Here is a 19,391-nt window from a genome sequence, read left to right as displayed (position 1 = left end):
GAAATATGACTACAGTACAGTTGGAACATTTAAAACATTTGGACAGGTACATGCATAGGAAAGGTTGAGGGGGATATGGGCTAAATGCAGGCAAGTAGGACTAGTTTAGTTCAGGAATCTTGATTCAGCATGGACGGGTTGGACTGAAGGGTCTGGTTCTGACCATGACTCTATAAATACTATTACTGAAAGCCTTTAACCAATTCCAAAGCTAACCTTCAGACCAACTAAGTAGGAGATACTTTATATATGAAGCATTTAACTAGTGCATCATGCCATAACTCACGTGAATGCTTCACAGGCTTTTCTGACACAATAGATTGTTGAAGCCGATTTAAAGGGAGTTCTATAGCATGGGAAGCTTGTAAACTAACAAACTGACAATATACTGTTCTCTCAAAACTGGCACTCCAAACAAACTAAATCAAGACTCTACGCTAAATTTGGTATAGCCAGAGTCAGCTGTACAGCATAGAAAAACGCTTAGGCTATCTAGTCAGCACAAACAAGTCCAACTTACCAGCATTTGGCTCACATCTCTCTAAACCTTTTAACATTTGAAAGTCACCTGCATAGGTATCAGTCTCCACCACTCCTTCTGGTGACTTGTTCCATACACACACCACTCTGCATGAAAAATTTGCATTTTTGTACCATTCCCTCACCTTAAATCTATGCCCTCTAGTTCTTGACACCCCACCCCTGGGAAAAAAACCTTAGCTATTCACCCTATCAATGCCCTTCACCAGAGCCTCCAACACTCCAGGGAAACTAGCCGAAACCTGCAACATTCCTGCAAATCTTTTCTGAATCCTTTCAAGTTTCACAACATCCTTCTTACATCAAGGAGGCCAAACTGAACGCAGGGTTTCAAAAGGTGACCCAACCAATCTCTTGTTACAGCCACAACATGACCTCCTAACAACTATAATCAAAATCACCATACAAGGTAAGCATACCAAATGCCTTTTTCAATCTATTTGGGACTCCCATTTTCAACCTGCACTCCAACATCGCACCTAGCAACGCTTCCATTAGCGACCTTAGCATTAAAGTATAGAAGTATAAATCCAAAAGGATTCCAAAAGGATACAGGTCATTCACTCATCCCCAAAAATAAAAGTGATTCGGACCATATATATTGGAGCACCTTGCTTGTAATATGACAAAGGAGTGCAGAGGCGGGGTCACAGTTTGAAAATACAGGAAAGGCCATTTAGGACTGAGATAAAGAGATATTTCATCATCCAAAGTGGCAAGCCTGTGGAATTCTGTCACAGAAAGCAGTAAACAAAAAAGAAAACTGAATATCTTCAAAAGGAGTTGAAAACAGTTCTTAAGGAAAACGAGATAGGAAGATATGGGGAGAAGGTAGAGAACAGGGCATGGAGTTAGATAAGAAACTAAGATCTTATTGAATGGCAGGGCGGGCTCTTATTTCCTATGTTTAAGGTTTAATTTGATTGAAAGACCAAATCTTATGGATTCTTATGGCACAGTGGTAGCATTCCTGCCTCCAAGCCAGAAGTCCTAGGTTCAATGGACAGTACAGGAGGGCATGCCAAGAGCAGCACCTGGAATGCCCAAAAATTACAGTTTCGATCTAATGACATGACCAAGCTAGTGTGTGAAACTTAAGAACCAAGTGATAAAGTCTGATCTGTTGAGCTCAGCTCCAAGTTCTTGTGAGTGGGGAGGACAAGTAATGACTCATTAGAAACAGCGGCTCCACAAATATCTCAATGCTCAAATGAAAGAAGACCTCAACACATCAGGCCAACACATTTGGCAGCTACAAATACCAATCACCTCCAGTGGTCCCCAGCCTCTCAGATGCTAGTCTTTAACCAATTCAGTTCACTCTACATGACATCAAGAAATGATTGGAGGCACTGGATACTGCAAAGCCAGGATCTGACAACATTCTTGCAGTAGTAAATACTTGTGCTCTAGAACCTCCTATTCCCCCCGCCAAGCTGTTCCAATAGTTAGAAAATGGAAAATTGCTCAAGTATATACTGCACACAAAGAGCAGTTAAAATCCAAACTGGCCAATTACTGCCCAAGTCTATGTTTGATCATCAGTAAAGTAATTAAAAGGGGTTATCCATTGTGCCACCAACAACTGATCAGTGATGCCCAGTTTTGGTTCTGTCTGGGCCACTCAACTCCTGTCTTAATTGCAGCCTTGGTACAAACACGAACATTAGTGTTGAATCCCAGAAGTAAGGAGGGGTTAAATTAAACCTGCATTTGACCAAGTTTGGCGTCAAGGAGCCCTAGCACAGCGGGAATCAGGAGGCAAACTTTCTGCTGGTTGGAGGCATACCTGCCACATAAGATGGTTGCGGTCACTCATCTCAGCTCTGGGACATCCTGAAATTCCTGCAGAGGTGGCATCCTAGACCCAACCATCTTGAGCTCATCACCAGTGACCACCTGTGCATCAATAAGTTTAGGAGGTATGGATGTTCAACGATAATTCCACAGTAGTCAGCACCATTCACAACTCCTCAGACACTGAAGCAGTCCATATTTACATTCAAGATCTGGACAACATGCAGGCTTGGGATGACAAGTGGCAACAAATATTCATACCAGGTAATGACCATTTTTTTACAAAAAAAATCACTGCTCTTGATATTCAGCGTCATTACCAACACTGAATCCCCCACTACCAAAATCCTAAGGGTTATCATTAGGCAGAAACACAATTGGACTCACCACACAAATACAGCAGCTATAAACAGCAGGTCAGAAACTAGGAGTACAGAGACAAGTAAACTTGCTTTTTGACTACTGCTCATCAACTACAAAAAGGTACAAATTAGGAGAGAGAGAGAGTACTCTTCACTTGCCTTAACCAGCGCAGCTCTAACAAAAACTCTTCAGCATTCAGGACAAAACAGTCCATTTGTTTTAGCACCAGATCCACAAACACACACACACGGGTCTTTAATAAAATCAAAAGGAAGTATGTTTTACAAAAGCATACAAAAGCTAGCATGCTCATTTCAAAAGTAATTATTCATTACTTTTTTTCAGCAATGCAATATTAGTTTTCACACAAAGGAAACAAATCCTGGATTTTGCCCATCAGAATAGCCAGAAAGTGGAACAGGATGAAGTTGAGGGAAGACTTAAATTAGCAACGTGAATTTTCAAATACACACAAAAAATGGTTCATGGTAAACAAATCATACAGTAAAGTCAAACTTCTGTTTGTACAATACCTTACAGATTAACAACACATCACAGCCTTTGAATTATTTGTAGAATGGACACTGTTGCAGGCAAATAGTCAATTCGTACTCAGTCAATAGAAAATAGGTGCAGGAGTAGGCCATTCTGTCCTTCGAGCCAGCACCACCATTCATTATGATCATGGCTGATCATCTTTAATCAGTATCCTGTTCCTGCCTTATCCCCATAATCCTGGATTCCACTATCCAAGAGCTCTATCCGATGAACTAAGAGATTAATCTCTTTTTAGAGGTCAGTCTGATGGATGGAGACAGAAGCAAGAAAATGTTAAGGAAATTCTTCTTTGCAAAACATTGCAAGGAGTTTAACGTGGCCTGAGAATTTTCAATATCAACTTTTTATTTAAAATGGAAGATGAAGCTTCTTTCAAATGGAAATGTGTCAGGCATAGCTTACAATAACAAATCTATGGAGTTCAGAATTCAAGCCAAGGCAGATGTCATTGCAGTTCACAGTCAAAAACATAATGCTGGTTTGGGAAAGTCCTACCAAAAACATCAATAACTGTTAAAACTAACTGCCTTGTACTGTGGCAGGCCATGGGACTAGAGCACAACATTCTTGCCTCAGTCAGACACTGGATTCCAAATCTAGTTACCTCATGTCGAATATTAGTGTACATTCTAACATATAAAGTCAACTTCATTAACTCTCATGTAGTCAATTTTCTCAATACCTCCCCTGAAGTTCTCAACTTTTGACAGGATACAGGTTACAGGTGCACAAAATGCTGTCTACTATCATGGCTAATTTAACATTCATTATCATTCTCTTTGTGCAAGCTTAAAAGCAACATAACATTATATATAATGTTGGGCAATTATGATCAAGTCCAAATCCAACTTAATTAGTATTCATGTGGCAACAGATTTACCTTCTTCCTGGGAAGGATGACCAACTGACATTGAGAGTATATTTATGAAGTGTCAGCTGTGACTCCGTTGCAGACACTCTTGCACTTGAACAAGATTCCATGCTCAGATCTGTTCAAGGGCTAGCACACAAAAATCAAGGCTGACCTAAAAATCAGTGCAGTATGAATGAAGGAGTGCTGCACCTGCTCAGATGCGTCCAGCTCCAAAAAGAAAACAAGACATAGAACAATACAGAACAGAACAGGCCCTTCAGCCCACAATGTTGTGCCGACCATTGATCCGCATGGGAGGTAAACCTAATGTACAAACCCTCAAATTTCTGTGACCATATGCATGTCCAGCAGTCTCTTAAATATCCCCAATGACCTCACTTCCACAATTGCTGCTGGCGACACATTCCATGCTCTCAACTCTGCGTAAAGAACCCGCCTCTGACATCCCTTCTATAAGTTCCTCCAAACAGCTTAAAACTATGACCCCTCGTGTTAACGATTTCTGCCCCGGGAAAAACTCTCTGGCTATCAACTCTATCTATGCCTCTCATTATCATGTACACCTCAATTAAGTCCGCTTTCTTCCTTTTTTTCCAATGAAAAAAGTCCAAGCTCACTCAACCTCTCTTCGTAACATAAGCCCTCCATTCCAGGCAGCATCCTGGTAAACCTCTTCTGAACACTCTCCAAAGCATCCACATCTTTCCTATAATAGGGCGACCAGACCTGGACACAGTATCCCAAGTGGGTCTAACCAAAGTTTTATAAAGCTGCAACAAGATCTCACGGCTCTTAAACTCAAACCCCGTTATTGAAAGCCAAAACACCATATGCATTCTTAACAAACCTGTCCACTTGGGTGGCAATTTTAAAGGGACCTGCACACCAAAATCCCGCTGTTCCTCCACACTGCCAAGAATTGTCTTTAATCCTGTACTCAACTTTCAAGTTCGACCTTCCAAAATGCATCACTTCGCATTTATCCAGGTTGAACTCTATCTGCCCCCTCTCAGCCCATCTCTGCATTCTGTCAATGTCACAGTGCAGCCGACAACAGTCCTCTATACTGTCAACGACACCTCCAACCTTTGTCGTCTGTAAACTTGCTAACCCATCCTTCAATCTCCTCATCCCAGTCATTAATAAAAATTACAAAGAGTAGAGCCCAAGAACAGAGCCCTATGGAACACCACTCACCACTGACTTCCAGACAGAATACCTTCCTTCCACTACCACTCACTGTCTTCTGTCAACCAGCCAATTCTGTATCCAGACAGCTAGATTTCCCTGCATCCCATTCCTCCTGACCTTCTGAACGAGCCTACCATGGGGAACCTTATCAAATGCGTTGAAGTCCGTATACACCACATCCAAAGCACGACCCTCAACTTGTCTAGTAACATCCTCAAAGAACTCAATAGGATTTGTGAGGCATGACCTGCCCCTCTCAAAGCTGTGCTGACTGCATTTAATCAAACCATGCTTTTCCAGATGGTCATAAATCCTATCCCTCAGAATCCTTTCTAACACCTTGCAGACGACAGACGCGAGACTGGCTGGTTTGTAATTGCCAGGGATTTCCCTATTTCCTTTCTTGAAGAGAGGAATTACCTGAGGACTGGAGAGAGGCAAATGTATGACTCTGGAGGAGAGCGAGGGTGCAAAGATCTTCGCAAGCGGCAAAGCAATCACATTTCTCGCTTTCCAAAGCAGCCGAGGACAAATCTGGTCTGGCCCTTGCAACTTGTCAATCTTAATGTTTGACAAAATTTTCAGCACATCAGCTTCAAGTATCCGTTCCAGCATGCTTACCTGTTCCTTAATGGTTTCATTCATTACAAGGTCCTTTTCTTTAGTAAAGGCAGAAGCAAAAAAAAACTCACTTTAGGACTTCCCCTACCTCCTCAGACTCTATACACAAGTTCCCTATGCTATCCCTGATCGGCCCTACTCCTTCTTTGATCATTCTCTTATTCCTCTCATACGCGTAAAATGCCTATGGCTTCTCCCTAATCCTTCCGCCAAGCCTTTTTCATGCCCCCCTCCTGGCTCTCCTCAGACCTTTTTGAAAGCTCCTTCCTCGCCTGCAATTCTCTAGAGCTGAGCAAGACCCTTGTTTCCTTCACCTTACGTAAGCTGCCTTCTTTCTTTTGACGAGAAGCTCCTCTGCTCTCGTCATCCAAGGTTCCTTTATCTTACCCCTTCTTGCCTGTCTCAGAAGAACACATTTATGCATCACTCGCAACAACTGTTCCTTAAACACAGTTTCCACATTTCTATAGTGCCCTTTCCATGGAACAATTGCTCCCAGTCCATGCTTCCCAACTCACATCTGATAGTTTCCTTTTCCCCAATTAAATATCCTCCCATTGTGCCTGCTTCTCTCCTTCTCCATAGTTATGTAGAATGTGAGGCAGTTGTGGTCACTATCAAAATGCTCTCCTACTGCAAGATCTGACACCTGCCCCGACTCATTGCCGAGCACCAAATCCAAAATGGCCTCTCCCCTCGTCGGCCTGTCAACATACTGAGTTTGGAAACCCTCCTGAACAAACCTTACAAAACCAGCTCCTTCCAAACCATCTGCTTGAAGGAGGTTCCAATCAATATTGGGAAAGTTAAAGTCACCCACTACAACAACCCTCCTACATGCACACTTTTCCAAGTCTGCCGACCTGGGCTCTCTTCAATCTCCCTGCTGCTATTGGGGGGCCTGTAGTAAACACCCAATAAAGGTGACTGTTTCTTTAATATTCCTAATTTCCACCCATTCTGACTCATTGGCAGACTCTCCTCGACAATGGTAACTTCTGTAGCTGGGATACCCTCTCTGATTAGCAGTGCCACAACCCCATCTTTTTCCCCCCCATCCCTATTCTTTTCAAATGTTCTAAACCCTGGAACATCCAGCAACCATTCCTACCCCTGAGAAACCCACGTCTGTTATGGCCACAACATCATAGCACCAGGTACTGATCCATGCTCTAAGCTCATCACTTTCATTCCTGATACTTCTTGCATTAAAGCAAGGACACTAGAACCAAGGGATTGGTTAATTCTCAGGAAATTCCTTCCCACTGGCTGCGCGACCTCTTGCTATTGCCTTATCTCATCAACACTCACCACCGGTATATAGCTCAGGTTCCTATCCCCCTCCACTATACTGAACCACTCGAGCAAATTTCCACCCAGGACATTGGTCCCCTTCCAGTTCTGGTGCAACCCGTGCTTCATGTACAGGTCCCAACTTCCCCAGAAGGCATCCCAATTATCTACATATCTGGAGCCCTCTCTCCTACACCAGCAGCGCAGCCCTGTGTTAAGCTGCACCAGCTCCCTGTTCCTTGCCTCGCTATCTTGTGGCACTGACAGTAAACCCTAACTCCATGAAATCACTTTTTATATCCTCAATCTTTTTCCTGGCTATATATCATTGATGCCAATATGTAACATGATTTCTGGCTGTATGCCCTCCCCTTTCAGAATCTTATACACCTAATTGAAGACGTCCCAGACCCTGGTACCGGGGAGGCAACATACCTTCTGGGAATCCCGATCCTGACCACAAAATCTCCTGTCAATTCTCCTAACAATTGAGTCTCTTACCACTAGCGCTTTTCTATTTGGCCCCCTTCCCTTCTGGGCCAGTGTCAGGCTCAGTGCCAGAGAACTGACCACTATGGCTTTCCTCCGGTAGGTCATCCCCCCCTAGCAGTATCCAAAATGATATACTTATTGCTGAGGGGAATGTCCACAGGGGATCTCTGCACTGTCTGTCTGTCCCCTTTCCTCCCCCTGACTGTAACCCATCTATCCTTATCCTGAGCCTCAGGAGTGACCAACTGCTGGTAACTCCTCTCAATTACCCCCTCAGCCTCCCGAATGATCCACAGTTCATCAAGCTCCAGCTCCAATTCCCGCCTTGCTAATACATATGGTCACTTACTTTCCTTCCCTGCAACCCTTCTGGTCTGCATCACTTCCGCCACTGCTCCCGCTCCTACTGTGGAGGAAAAACACCGCTGGCCACTACCAGCAAGTAATTTTAAAAATCTCCCTTACCTTAACTGTAGCCTTCCTGGTTTGCCTTACCTCTGCTGCTGCCCCCACTCAAAAAGCAGGACAAAGCAGCTTACTTGATTGATACTACATTCACTCACTGCAACACTGCTGCTCAAGGTGTACTGCAGAAATTCATCAAGGCTCTTTAGATAGCACCTCCAAACTCATAACCACTACAATATAGAGGACAAGGACAGCAGATGCAAGTAGTGATCCATACAAGTTTGCCTCTAAACCACTCACCACATGTCTTAGAAATTTACATTATTTCAGTGTCACTATGTCCTGGATGATCTATCTTACACCAAATGGAATGCAGAGGTTCAAGAAAGCAGTTCAGCACCACGTCTCAAGAGCACCCAGGGAAGTTTAATAAATAAAGGCCGAGCACCTAAGAATGCCCAAATCCTACTTGTATTTTAAGCCCAATATACCTGCCAGTATAAAACAAGAGACATGGAAGATCTAAACAGCACTATTTTGAAGCGCTAGATCAGCCCATGTCCTCCCCAGATTTTTTTTGCCTCAAATCAAAACAGACTGTCTGATCACAATCACACTGCTATTTGAGTGTTTGTGCATACATTAGCTGCCATGGTTTTAAATATTACAACAGCAACTACACCTCAAAAAGCACTCTCAAAATGCAAGTCATGATTTAAAAATAATTCATATTTTGGTCAAATTGCTTAGTTGCTGCTGCCTGCAAATCCATATTGCAGCTGAGCAAAGCCTTTAGAATCAGGACAAGACCAGATCAGTTTTCCCTAGCATTTGGCATACAGCCATGTGTACTATGGAGTTTCAAGTATTCATCTTGATAGTTCTTATATTTAGGTTCTTTTCCGGAGGTTTCACAAAATGCAGAAGATGGTATGTGCAAATTGCAAACAGATGAAGTTTATTATAGCCTGTACAAGATTGGTGACCCATTTGACCCTCTTCGCAGGCAAAGTCAGGTCAAAGAGGTCCTGAACAAAAAACAGATCCCCTTGATACTGGTCAGTCTGTAATACTCACAGATACTCTGTCCATGTTCAGTCAGTGCAATTTAACCCTTTTAATATAGTAAGTGTCCAGAGGAATATTCCAATTTAAATCTTTTAACATTACACTTAGATATCTTTAAGATTCCCTCCTCTACCAGCCTTTTAACCAAAAATGTTCTGGATACCCACAACCCTCTGGGTGAGGAATCTTTCCTCAAAATCCCCTCCAAAAACTTCTCCCTCTTGGCTCCTTCATTATACAAAAGGGGGAAAATTACTCATCTACCTTACCCATATCCCTCAAAACTTTGTGTATGTTATCCTGAACCTCCAAAAAAAGAGAACATGGAGGCAGTGTTCATGAGTCAAGAGGCATGGGTTCAAGTCCCACCTGTTCTAGAGATGTCATAACATCTCTGAACTGGTTGATTTAAAGATACTTATCTAGACACTGTACCTGAATCCACTCCAACCAAATTCAAAACTTCTTGGATCTTTGTTCCTGCTCTAGTAGGAATCACATCCTTTTTATAGCAAGGTGACCTAAAACTCTCAAAATATAATCTTGCTATTGCATTCAATGCCTTGACTAAAATCTCAAGTATTCTATAGGTCAGCTTAACCACTTTTTACAAAAAACACTACTTTGCTGCCTTCAAGGATCTATGGACATGCGTACCAAGGTGCCTCTGATCAGCTGCACTTCCTACGTTCCAAACATTCAATACGTTGCAGTTGTTGTGGGTATGTTTGCCAAGCTAGGAAGTGAGTTTGCAGCTGTTTCATCCCCTTTCTCTGGTGACATCCTCCGCGCTATGGAGCCACACGTGAAGCACTGCTGTCGGTTGGAATTTATTTGGTTTCATTCCCGTTGCATTTAGTTGCTGGCTACGGTTACTCATTGCAGTGGTCGGTATATTGTGTTGAGGTCAGGGTTTATTGATGAAGTCTGTGGATGAGTGCCATGCTTCTGTAAATTCTCTATGTGCCCTCTGGCTTGTCCTATTATTGTGGTCCCAATTAAATTTGTGGTCCTTGTTGTTGGTACGTATTGTTACCAGGGATAGCTGTCATGGCGTTTAGTAGCTAGTTGATGTTTGTGAATATGGAAGCTAGTTGTGTGCCTGTTTGTCCTACATAGGATTTTGTACAAGACTCCATGCAGAGACTGCACATCACGTTTGTTCTGCACATGTTGGGTATTGGGTCTTTTGTTCTGGCGAGTTGTCTTAGCACCACTCTTGGTTTAGGTGCGGTCATGAATTTGAGTGGCCAATGAAGTCTGGCTGTCAGTTCCGAGACTTTTATATTTAAAAAATAGGTAGTAGTGAGTGTTGGGTTGTGACATGTCCACATTACATTGTCTGTCTGCCACGCAGCTGCAGATAAGTTGCAGGGATATCTGTTCTTAGCAAAGATTTTGTAGAGGTGTTCTTCTCTGCACTGCAGGGTGTTGTAACTTGTTTGAAAAGTGTCCTAATGCAGAATCTCATGAGTGTTTGGGTAGTTGTTGTTACAATTCAGGATCTGGTCAGTGTGTAACTTTTCTGTACACTTTTGTTGTGCATTCCCTGTTGTGTTCTTTCTACCATCACATCCAGGAATGGGAGCTGGTTGTTCAACTGCCTTCTTTCGTAAGTTTGATGCCTGTGGGCAGTGTTGATAATCCAATGTGTACTTCTCAATCTGTTCTTTTAGTTATTACAAAAGCATTGTCCACATACCTGATCCAAAGTTTGGGTTCGATTTTTGGGAGGGCTGCTTGTTTTAGCCTTTGCAACAGTGCTTCTGCTAAGCCTGGAGATGGGTGAAACCATAGGTGTCCCATTGATTTGTTCATATATATGGCTGTTGAATATTAAGTGCGTGATCAGGTATAGTTCAAGTAGTTGGAGTGTGCTGTCCTTGTTGATTGGTTCCCTGTTCAGTTTGTCCAGGAGGTTGGCTATTGTCCCTTTGTCAATTGGGGGTAAACAGTGCTGTTACAAAAGTTAGCCATCGAACAGGGTGTTTGGATCTGATTAGATGTTTGAGGTTTTGATGAAGTCATTATATTCAATATGTACTTGCTCACCTCGTTAATCCTCTCAAAATGTATCACCTCAAATTTTTAGACTGAACAGTGGCAAATTGAATTTAATCTGATATATGTTGCCCTGCATTTTAAGGCTTTCTATTTACTACACCAAAGTGGAGCCACAGGTAAGTAGAATAGAGAAGGCAGCGTTTGGTATGCTTTTCTTTATTGGTCAGAGCACTAAGTACAGGAGTTGGGAGGTCATGTTGCAGCTGCACAGGACATTGGTTAGACCACTGTTGGAATACTGTGTGCAATTATGGTCTCCTTCCTATCAGAAGGATGTGAAACTCGAAAGGGTTCAGGAAAGATTTACAAGGATGTTGCCAAGGTTGAAGGGTTTGAGTTACAGGGAGAGGCCGAATAGGCTGGGGCTATTTTCCCTGGAGCATCAGAGGCCGAGGGGTGACCTTAGAGGTTTATCAAGGTAACAAATTTTGAGAAGAGGGTTTGTAGCTCAGGTTGAGGTTCTGGACGCAAGTTTGCTCACTGAGCTGAAAGGTTCGCTTTCAGATATTTCATTGCCATGCTAAGTAACATCGGTGCGCCTCCTGTGAAGCACTGGTATTATGTCCCACTATCTATTGCTATGTTTAGGTTGCCTTGGGTTGATGATGTAATTTCCTGTTCTGATGATGTAACTTCCAGTGGTAAATGGAGTCCAAGGCAGTGTGTTTGTTGATGGTATTCCAGCTAGAACACTATGATTCTAGAATTCTCAAGCATCTGTTTGGCTTGTCTGAGGATGGATGTGTTGTCCCAGTCAAAGTGGTGTTCCTCCTCATCTGTATGCAAGAATACCAGTGAGAGTGGATCAGGTCTTTTTGTGGCTAGTTTTCTGCTCATTTGTCCAATATAGTGTTTGTTACAGTTCTTCCAAGTGACATCTGTATAAAAGGTCTTTTAAGCTTCTGTTTTAGTGCATTGGTGGGTTTGTGGGCTACCATGTTGCCAAGAGGTCTGAGTAGTCTGGCACTATCAACAAACACCGACTTGAACCCCATTTACCACTGAGAAAAAGAACAACCCAAGGAAACCTAAACAAATATAAAGCAGGATATAACACCAGCGCCTCACCGGTGGCTTACTGATGACATTACCTAGTATGGTGACGAAATGTCAGCAAGCAAACTTTCAAGCAGGTTTATAAAATCTGGAGGGGCATGGATAGGGTAAATAGACATGGTCTTTTTTTACCTGTAGCAGGAAAGCCCAGAACTAGAGGGCAAAAGGTTTAGAGTGAGATGAGAAAGATTTTTTAAAAAAAAGGGACCTAAGGGGCAATTTATCACACAAAAGGTGGTGCATGTGAAAAATGCCAGAGGAGTTGGTACAATTACACCATATAAAAGGGATCTGGAAGGGTACATTAATACAAACGGTTTAGCAGAATAGAGACCACTTGCTGGCAAATTGGACTAGATTAATTTGGGACATTTGGTCAGCATGGATGAGTTGGACTGAAGGATCTGTTTCCATGCTGTACATCTATGACTATGTCAGTGAACTCACAGATGAGAACTCCCACATTCATGTTTAGATCGTTAATGTACACAATCCGCAAAGGGCCTAGCTCCAAATCTTTTGGTATGCCACCCAGCACAGGCTTCCAATCACTAAAGCATCCTTCAAATCATCACCCTCTGCTTCTTGCCACTAAACCAATTCAGCCAAATTACCCCGTGACCCATGCGTTGAACTTAACCAGTCTCCCATGCAAAACTTTGTAAAAAGCCTTATTAAAAGTCCATATAGACTACATTAACTAACAAATGCAACAAAAGGGACAGGCAACAAGCGAATAAAAAAAATTCAAATGTTAGATCAAATTTTGGCAATTGTTAAGCTGGGATTTGAACATTTGTTATCTTGGCATTAACCTATGCCTTTGATCTAAAAGTTCAGTGCCATTACCAATATATATGGCCTCCCATCAAAACCTACAATTTTCACATAATAAAATAAGATTTCAGCCCCACAAGTGGAAGTACCTAATTTGATTCAAAACAGCTAATGTATAAACCCACAGCCTAACTAAACAAACGTAAAAGCAATTCACAAAGAAGTCAGCAAAATACAAAGAGGTCTGTCATAATTTGGTACATTTCAGTGGTAACAAATTAGTAACTTCAATAAATGAGCAAACATCCTCCGGTTTACAACTTTGATTTAAAGCAAAATAAAAATTAGGACAGAGAATCCAAAAAGGTAAGCAGAGAGCACAACCACAGCTAGCTCGTCAGTTCAGACTCAAAGATAAATTTCCTCCATTTTGCTATCATTTTATAGACCAGTCTTAAACAAAATGCAGTTTCAAATCTCTGCTCCAATAACCACATGGTAAAATGTATTAACTGTCCCCTAAAGAAAATTTAAAACACCTCTCTAATCTTTCAGTGTGAAAATCCAGGACTGTTGTCTGTTGACTAGAAATATTGGCCTTTTCTTAGAATATCTATTGTTAAACAAAAACAACTCCTTGCTTTTATTGCACCTTTTTCACAGTATGTCAGTTGGTGATCAGACAAATTGCTGGGAAACAGCTTCCTCCGCTCATTGGCACTACCAAAGTGTACTCCAGCACCCATGCACAGCAGAAAATCATCAGCCTAACCACACAGCAAAATTTATAAACACACAACAGGAAGCACCAGCTGGGCAAACTAGCTCATAGGAAGGCTGAACACCTTTATTTAGAACATACTCTCACTCAAGTCAACTTCTACAGTTTCATATCACTGCTCACTCTTACCAGTGGCACCACTAAAAAAATAAATCAGTCTATGTTTTACTGACTAAATATTCTCTTAGAATCCAGGGATAATGATCCCAAATTTAATGACACAAATACCACTGCAGCAAAAACAGCAGAGACTATACACAGAAACTTGGGAAAGAAATCCCAACTGAAATTCCCATTATTTTAGAATCCGAGGTTTTTCCCCTTTCACTTGTACAATGGCACTATTTAAAGAGAGTTTCTAGAGCGCTAGCTTGCTCTATGAGTGAAGGGCATGTGCCCAAAACGTCAATTCTCCTGCTCCTTGGATGCTGCCTGACCTGCTGTGCTTTCCCAGCAACACACTCAACTGTGCCACTAAAGCACAGGCTTCCAGTCACTAAAACATCCTTGAACTATCATCCTCTGCTTCCTGCCATGTACAGAGCAGAGAAAGGTGGCTCCACATTGTAGCAGCACCAGTTAATCACGATTTGCCTCAAACAGCTTCAAAATGTAATAGAATACAGTGAATAGGAATATGCTATTCAGTCACTTAAACCTGTTCTGACAATAAAGTATATCATGGCTGATGTACCTCAACATTTTCATGCACTAGCACATCATTTATATCTTGAATATCTGGGAATGAGAGTCCTGAATTTACTCACCAACTGAGTCCTTACAGCCTTCTGGGACACAGAATTGCAAAAGAATTCACCAAGTGACAAAAAAAACCTGCATGCTAAATAACACCCCTCTTATTCTGACACACTGTCCTCTAGTTCCAGAGGCACCTTCTCTCTTCCCTCCAATGCTAGAAAGTATATACATGACACGATAAGAGCAACTTTTAAATACTCTGCCTGGTTCAACATGGCTGAATATTTGCCACCATCTTGAATCAACATACACAAAGAATGAGAACCTTTCAGAATTTAAAAATTGAGCCTGGAATGTGGACAGTGCGGATAAGGTCTTTCATATGCACTAACTGCCCAGCAAGTTGTGGATGGAACATTACTTGCTTTCAGAGGAGAGGAAAGCACTCTGGAAACAACAGAAACACCAAATCAAAACACTTTAAAAAATGAACAGAAACAAACATTGCCATCACTAGGGCAATTAGAGAAAGAGACCACTCCTACTGATGGAATTTTGAGAGTAGAGCTAGCAAGTGAAGACTCAAAAAGATCAGATACACAAAAGTGGAGACTTCAAGCACTTATACAATGGCCTAACCAAATCAACAAATAAACCCCACATGATAAAAAGCCCTCAACAAAAAAAAAGCAGCCAGACATTAATTCCAGCCATGCATGCCTTAACTTTTTTTGTTTTAATTAAAAAGTTGCCCACAGTCCAACAATCGCACAAAGGCTTTGAAAATAACTGGCGCAAATGCAAGGCAAAAATACGCAAGTGCAAATTTATCTATTTATTTATACAGCATCTTTAACACATCAGTAAGCACCTAAAGATTGAGCAAGCAAACTACAAATGACCATCTTGACATGCAGTTGGCCATGCTAAACTGTCCATAGTGTTAGATGCATTAGTCAGGGTAAGTGAGGGGAAGTGGGTCTAGGTGGGTTACTGTTCAGAGAGTCAGTGTGGACTTGTTGGGCCGAAGGGCCTGTTTCCACACTGGAGGGAATCTAACCTAAATTAAAGGCCTGTTTAAAAAAGGATTGGCTGGAGGAATCCCAGTGTTCATTGGCTTACAGAGGGGGTGCAAGAGAGGCCACAGAATTGGAAGAACAGTCCCGAAAAGGGTTTAGGATTGTAAATTAAAGATAGGGAGTTGGCATGGAAGGATCTGGACTCAAGGCTTAGGATGTGAAATACAACACAACTAGACTGATGGAGGAGCTCACATCAGCTAGTGAGCAGTTATAATTAGGGGAGAATGGGCTTGGTGCAAGTTAGGATACAGGCAGCCCAGGTTTGAACAAGACCAAGTTGCAGTGAATGGAACCAGGTTGCAGTGATGACAACACTGGGCTGGTCTAGTCAGAAACAACAAAAGCTAGAGTTTTCTGCAAAGGGAGAATTGGAGCCAGCTAACACCACAGCTGTGGAAAGGATATGGACAGAAGTCCAACGAACAGACAATAGAATGGCATGGTTACACTGGCCCATCTAGAGACACTGTTTGCTCTTAAAACTTCACCAGGCCTAAGACAAGTATGAAAGCAGTCTCTTCACCTCGACAACAACTGAAATGTTTCTTATCTTGAATAATTGTCAAACTAGGAACTTGCAGCTCTTGCATAGTAGCTGTGCCAATCCAGTAATCCAATAATCAAAACCAAGCTGGTTCTGCATACAATGGACATTACAGGCATGAAAGAGAATTTTCAGGAAAACTATGTTTAGCAGAGTTAAAAATTATTTGCATCATGACTGTTTGTTTCCTATATTTAGCCAGCGAGATCAAAAAGTGCATTTCCCTACAGTCGCTGCTTTGGCTGAAATTCAGGGAAGGTTGAAATTACTGGATAGGAAAACACAGAAAAAGAAAGGCCACAAGCAGAATTAGGATTTGTCCTGAAACTTACCTAGGTCCAAGTGCTGCATTGGCAGGCCTGCTTCAATCAGAAACGATTAGCGAATTTGCAACTACAATGCAAGAACACTGTCTTCATCATTTTCTACCTAAAATGGCTCAACAGGTTAGTGAGATCTTGAGAAGCTACTTACTCAGCTGAAGTCAGTGAAACTTTTTGAGTTCACTTACTTTAGTAAGAAGCAACTTTAGGGGAGGTTTGTATTGAGCCCTAGGTTGCCTGCCTCCAAGCCCATACTACTAATGTAAAGGCTTTAGTGACATCACAATAACAATTGCAGCCCTCCACAGAGAGAGCGATGAGGCAAGTCAACAGGTTGGACCAAAAGCAACACATACCAAGGAAAACAATTGATCCCCTAAAACAAAAAGACAAACACAGCAAAATTAAACAAAAGCCAACATCTTCAAATCTACTTTGCCTATGAAGGCTCTTGCAGACAGCCTAACCAATTTGATTTTACTTACGAGTGTATTCAGTAATACATCTATAAACAATTAATTGAGAGGGATTTTGCTTGCAAGAGGAAAAGAAAGGAGGCTCCAAAGAACCTGCAAGCAACTTACAGTTTGATTTCCTCAGTCACTTGATCAAAGATGCAAGTTAGAAGAAGCACTTGATCACTTTCTTACAGGATATCAAGAGGGTAAATGTAAAATCATAACCTCCAATGACACTAAAAATCCCAAAAGCCAAACTAATAAATAGAAGTCAAGACATAGTACAGTCATTGAAATGTAATAGCTTTAATATTGTACAGATGAACAACTAGCACACAGAAGAGTCAGCCATTTGGCCCCTCCAGCCACCTTTAAAATTCAGCTAGGTCATAACTAATCTTCCACTTGGAATCAGAGAGCTGTACAGCATGGAAGCAGACTCTCCGGTCCAACTTGTCTATCCCAACTGATAGATTTGGTCCATATGCCTCTAATCCTTCCTATTCATTTACTTATCCAGATGCCTTTTAAAATGTTGCAATTGTTCCAGCCTCAAGCACTTCTTCTGGCAACTCATTCCATACACACACCATCTTCTGCATGAAAAAAATTGCCCGAGGTCCCCTTTAAATCTTTCCAGTCTCACCTTAAACCTTTGCCCTCCAGTTTTGGGACTACTCCATCCCTCAGAAAATTCTTTGGCTATTTATCCTATCCATGCCCCTCATTATTTCATAAACTTCCATAACATCACCCCTCAGCCTCCAGCAAAAATAGCCCCAGCCTATCCAGACTCTCCCTTGAGCTCAAACTCTCCAACCCTGGCAACATACTGTACATCTTCTCTGAAACCTTTCAAAATTTCACAATAGCCTTCCTACAGCAACACTACCCCTGTAACCCTTGCTAAGATTGAGAGATGTTAAAGGTACTGATCTCTGAATATATTTTCAGTGACTCTAGTCATCCTCTGGGATAGGGAATTACAAAGATTCACCATTCTGTACGTGAAGCTATTTTTCTTCACAGTCCTTAACAGTCTTAAATTGTGCCCCTGTCAAGCCCTGGCAGCAGATCACTGTACGTTAATTGACACAAAAGTGGTCAGTCACATAATCCCTCAGTTACAGGGCAATGAATAAGAAATGCTTTCATGCAGATATCACAGGTGAGGAGGAAAAAGTATTATTGGGCATGATGTAACGCTCTGCCACTATTATTAATCTTTCAAATAAAACATCCAAACAGCGAGAATTTCACTCCCTTGGTATGATAAATACCCAAGAACAAGATACATGACTAGAATATTTGACAAGAGACTCAATTTTGACTTCAGCAGGGCACCTTTTCACTCAGTGCTGGCACTCTTCTTCAAAGTCAAACGTACATGGTTTAAAGTCCAAAAGCCTAAACATAATCTATGCCACCACTTCAGCATGGCACAGAAGCCCTGGATGCAATCTTTCAGGAGCAATGTGAAAATGGAGTTCTGCACCTGATTGGAGTGCAGAGAGATCTTTTGCAGGTACAAAAAGCATTTCTGCAGGTAATATTTTTTCTGCCACCAACATCATCTTGAAGATTTACCTCAATGTTAGTTGAGCAAACATTTTTGAAAGACTAGATTTTGCGTCTGCTACAGATATAACTGACTACATTTCACAAGTAATGATAAGGCAGATTCAGACAACTCCAGGACATAAAAAAATACAAAAAAAAGCATAGTTTACATACAGATCTCTCATACTACCAGGACATTTATTTGCTTTTTTTAAAAAATATAGTTTGGGCCTATTGTCTCATTGTAGTTGATGAATTTGCATTTCCATTGCTTTCTGTAGAGCATGTGGACAGCAAATATTACTGAAAGATAGTGACTGGTGATGAGGAAAACAGGAGGTGGAAGGATGATTATAGTCATTAAAGGAGTGTTTGGGATGAAAACCCATTGAACAGGTGCACAAGAAAGGGGAATCAATGCTGCTGGGAATGCTGTGCAATTGCAATGCAAAATTACAATTTAAAGTTAACATAAAACAAAACCTTAGAAAGCAGGCCACACAAAAACAGTGATTAAGTATAACGATCAGATTGATTAAAATTTAGGAAAGTGAGGCAAGGGGAGGGGCAACATTTCTAAACCACCCGCATTTCCTTTAGGGAAGAAAACGGAGACTTCCACACCTCGTCTTTTCCACCACCACCACCACCACTCAGCACCCTTCTCCTCCTCTATTTACAAACCTTATCCAGCGAAATGCATGCAGTTCGCCCCAGTTGAAGGTTGGATAGTTGGAGGATGCAGCTTTAGCACGAATTTGCACAGCACCTTCATGAACCACACTCACAGCCGACACCACCACCCACCTCCCTTTCAAAATCCAGTAGGTGTACTGCACATT

General features: G+C 41.8%; 1 protein-coding gene across 7 annotated transcripts in view; it reads right to left on the bottom strand.

Annotated features, from left to right (window-relative positions):
• The window catches only part of LOC132832816 (protein PRRC2A-like), a 134,632-nt gene that overhangs the window by 114,240 nt on the left and 1,001 nt on the right, over positions 1-19,391 (bottom strand). The window lies entirely within an intron of this gene.

The sequence above is a fragment of the Hemiscyllium ocellatum genome, chromosome 35 (assembly GCF_020745735.1).
Source record: "Hemiscyllium ocellatum isolate sHemOce1 chromosome 35, sHemOce1.pat.X.cur, whole genome shotgun sequence".
NCBI classification, from domain to species: domain Eukaryota; kingdom Metazoa; phylum Chordata; class Chondrichthyes; order Orectolobiformes; family Hemiscylliidae; genus Hemiscyllium; species Hemiscyllium ocellatum.
Note: the sequence above shows the minus strand (reverse complement) of the source record. Positions and strands in the feature narration are given on the sequence as shown.